This window comes from Crocuta crocuta, unplaced genomic scaffold (genome assembly GCF_008692635.1).
Source record: "Crocuta crocuta isolate KB4526 unplaced genomic scaffold, BGI_CrCroc_1.0 scaffold85, whole genome shotgun sequence".
NCBI classification, from domain to species: Eukaryota; Metazoa; Chordata; class Mammalia; order Carnivora; family Hyaenidae; genus Crocuta; species Crocuta crocuta.
Window position 1 is genome coordinate 2,394,320 of NW_027530620.1, and position 4,766 is coordinate 2,399,085.

A 4,766-nucleotide genomic window follows, 5' to 3' on the forward strand; every position below is an offset into this window, starting at 1 on the left:
CCTCTTTTCATCTTCCATATCAAGTGGATGACCCAGTCCTAACATTCTTTTTCATGAATATTTACACTTTCCTTTGAATTCTGGGCCTCATCATCTCTCACATACTCTCCTTGACTTGTTCTCCTCCAGCTACATCTTTTCTCCTCTGCATCCACCCTGCTCAGGGCTGCCAGAATGATTTGATCATGCATCTTCTTCCACTTCAAATCTTTCAGTGGCTCCCAAAATGGCAGATTAGAGTCTGTTGGTATATTCAAATGCAAAGAGACTTGCCTTCCACAAGATGCTGTTTCTTCTAGGAGACCTTGATGGGCCTGGGCCATCCCTCCTAATCAGCTGACTCTGCTCACCGGCACAGGGAAGGGGGCATCACCACCCCACCCCAATGCACACACACTTCCTTTTTCCCACCATTGGGCCACATATGGCCACAGCTCTCTCTCTCAATCTAGATTATAGTCTTATCAACTAATGTTGATAAAGGGAAACCCAAATGTCTTTTCCAATTTCCCCTGGAAGCTCTGCATAAGAAACAGAGCTGAGGTGACTGCCTCCACTTTGCATTTTGCTTCCAGCAAAACAGTATGCTCTGAGTTTTAAGCACTGAAGGCCCAGCAAGCCCCCAAATGCATTTTCCCAGGCACGTTTCCCCTTCCATTTTTCTAACCTCTTACTATCATGGGGGAAATTTAATCCATATGTTTCTGGTTCATTTACACTTAACTCATCAAAATGTTGTGCTGTGAGAGTGATTTGATGTCAAAGAAGCCTTGTGGGCCTCATTTATACATGTCTTTTCTTTGAACCAGGAAGTTAAGGTTTGCCAGAAAAAGCAGAAAACAACCCTTTAAAGGCTCCTTCTTTTTCTAAAGTGAAACTTTAGAACTTCTTACAATGTGAGAACGTCTAAACCCAGAACACCAGGGTTTTATTGCTTAGACATCAGTGTGCCCTCTAATCCTTTTTCTTTTCTCTCCTTACTTCTTGCCAGACACTGTGCCGCCATTCTTAAAGAAATATGTGAGAAACAAAGAGTTAAGTGGGAAAATAGTAGGAGAGCAGCAGACACACACACACACACACACAAATAGTGACAGGGAATTTCAGAATCCTGAAACTCAAATCACGTAGTTGACAATGGAGGACTCTGTGTCATGCAGGATAAACACATTTCCTCTTGATTTACAGAGCTAATGGAGATAAATGCAACACCATGTGGCTTACCCTGCAGACAGTAATTAAGTCTGCTCTAACTGGGATATCTTTGTGGGTCGCCCTAGATCAATGTTATCCAGTAGAATATTCAGCAATAATGGTAATGTTCTATATATACGCTGCTCAATACACTAGCCATATGCAGCTGTAAGAGTACTTGAAATGACTACAGTGACAGATAAATGGAATTTTGAATTTTGTTTAGTTTTAACTAAATTTAAGTTTGAATAGTTATGTTTGGTTAGTGGCTACTACATTGGACAATGCAGCTCTAGATCCTGCAGTGATGAAACAGCCATAGCCTGTGTTGTGTTTTAGTTAACTATTAAAATATATAGGACCTTTATCATGCAGCAGGAATAAATCCCTAGCATTAAAAAAACTCAGTCCATAGAACTGTTAATATGGTTGGATAACCTAATTGAATCAAGAATATATATCAAAATCCAGTAACAAACCAAGCCAAAGTTTCAGTGGTTTTCATTTAGTAATAGAATAATCTCTTAGTATTACTGTCTCCTGCAGGGAAATCAATTAGACCCAGATGGCTTTATGATTACAGTGATTTTAACTGAAAGAAAATAGGCTTCTTTGGGAGTTCATGTCCATGGGATGGCCAATATCGTAGTTCTATGTTGTGTTCCTTTAATTATTTTCAGACTGCTGATGAGACAGATAGATGAGAGTTTGGTAAAATGTGAACTTCACTTTGAGATGGAATAGTCCATATTTTAGAAGTTTAAAGATAATTCAAAAAGTTCACGACCATTTCTAATACCTGAAAAAATATCATGTCTTAAAGTTGGCCTAAGGTCTGTACAGTGAAGCTCCAATCTTCTATACAATAGAGAGCTAAAAAGGGAACCAGTAAGGAGTCAATATAGTATTGGTCTATTTCAGATAAGAAAACTTTTCTTACTGGCTTACAGGTAGGAGAGAATTTTGCTGTGGCATATTGCTGTGGTTAATGGCTTGAGTGAGAACTGTAAACTAAATGAAGTTTGGTTTTTTTTATCTTCAAACATTTTTTAGACCAATTACTAAGAGTTAAGAACTCTTGGGGCATCCAGTCCCCACAACCACCCCCCCCCAAACCTCTTCTACTCCATTTAAAAATTAGCCTTTTTCTCTACACATTATAATTCTGGCCAAGTTGTAGAAAATATGCTGACTGTTTTTGGCTAATAAGTATTTGGAAAAATTTCAAAATCACTCATTAGGAAAAGTAGATGCTATTTAAAATGCTTTGAGATGTTGAAGAAAAATTACAATTATAACTGAGTCACTGGGGCTCAAGAATCATCTCCCCTCCTACCATATTCCCAATTAATTACTTAATTATTTAACCATTTCTTGGGCCCAAATCTTATTCAAGGCAAATGACCAATCCAGCTTTTGTTAAATATATTCAAACTTCATTCATTTATCCATCTGTTAACTCAACAGCAGTTTTTGAGACTTTGAGCCTTGTGTTTCTGCTCTGCGAAGTCAAAGAAGAGATCATCTCTGTACTCAAGGGACTCAATCATTAGTCTCACTAGACTGGAAATGTGGGACTACTTATTCTCAATATTACAACTTGGTTATGTCAAAAAGTCTCAACTAGACAACCTGTTTTTTTCAATATGCCTTGGAAAGAACTTCTGTCAATTACCACACTATAGTTCTTATTTCTTTCACAGTCAGCAGTGACCATGGAGATCAGATGACTGCAGTGCTGAACTGTGCTGCCTCACTTTCCCCCTGGGTGTCACTATTAGGGAGGCTATGAACAAAAAATGTTTGAAAGAGGTCATATATTGTATTATGGTTACAGTTTCCTGGACATCTTCCAAATGGCATTTCCTAATATCACTGGTGAACAGAAGTTCTTTGAAATTACAGTAGAATATAGGGAGTACTTACCATAAATCCCTACTTGTTGCTAAGAATGTTTTTTGTTCTTATATTGTCTATCTCTGTAGGTACCAGATTTTGGACATTTTCAGGTAAAGTCTGCTATTGGGATGGGAGCTTGCATCTCTAAGTGCCCATAGTGTATGGGCCCAACACTATTCTGAATGTTTTACCTGTGTTTGTTTTCTTAATCCATTACCATAAAATTCCTATCAATTTTGCTGTTCATATTTTTTTTTAAATGTTTTATTTATTTCTAGGAGAGAGAGAGAGACAGCGTGAGCAGGGGAGGGTCAGAGAGAGAGGGAGTCACAAACTGAAACAGGCTCCAGGCTCTGAGCTGGCAGTCAGCACAGAGCCCGACGCGGGGCTCGAACCCACGAACCGCGAGATCATGACCTAAGCGAAAGCCAGACGCTTAACCGACTAAGCCACCCAGGTGCCCCTTGCTGTTCATATTTGTATATTTCGTTATTCTCATTTTATGGAAGGAAGGAAGAAGGGAAGGAAGGGAGGGAGGGAAAGGGAAAAAGAAAAAGGGGGAGAGGGAGAAAGAGAAAGAAAGGAAGAAAAGGAAGGAAAACCAAGGTAGGAATTGACTCGGATTCACAGAGCATGTAATCTAAGGAGCCAAAATATGGCCTTGTTACATGTCTTGCTTTACCTATACCCAGGCTTTCAATCTCTCCTACTATATTTTATGCTCAGTACAAAGTGTTTTTAGTAGGAAATTATTAAAATGAGATAGTTTTTCAGATAACATGTCTGGAGAAACCATTTCTAGGAAATTTGTAGTTCTCAAAAAATATTAAAATTATACTAAAAGGTAAATATTTTTGCTAAAAACCCAATATAAATATTTTTGGAGAACTGTGGATGAGAGGAACCTTAGAGAATTTTTACCTTGTTATAAAATTGAAGCAGAGACATACACTGAAGTTAATATGTTATTATTAATGATCACAAGAGAAGATGGGGATTGATGAAGTCACGAGCTGAAAATGCTAATAAAAAACTATAAAATAATATTTACTGGAGGCTTACTAAATGCTTTATATGACACTTTGTCATCACTATCTCTGGGGAGCACAGAGAAAACCTCAAGGCCAATCTCATCTAATATCAGCAGGAGTCACACCTAGTTCTATCTAGCTTTGGAGTACATTGTCTCAACATTCTGCTGCACCACCTTGAGATTGTAAGTGGGAACATCTTATAGGAGGTCCAAGAACTGTAGGAACATAAGAGTTGTCAGGCTGCAAACCTATGAACCTCATTTTCTGAGTAGTAGCCAGCTGGGTACTTCAGAATATTATGTGGATGTACCTTCTTCCTATAAGAATTTCTCAACAGAATTCATCACCTGACTGGAGCCCAAAATCATTGCTCCTAGATGGAAGGGAATAAAAAATATGCAGCTATAAAGTGAGTTCCTGACTCAGCAGAGAATAAATACCAGTTTGACAGACCTTTAACTTCTTTACAGCAGCGGAACATGACACTAGAGAGGAAAGGAAGTTTAAGGAGAGCAGGAGAAAGATCAACCTGATTTAGCATCACCATTTGTATTCCCTGTAAAGATTTTAAGGCCTGAGCCACACATCAGAAGGTCCAAGGGTCCTCACTGTCTATGGCTTGAAGTTTAATGCTATTGC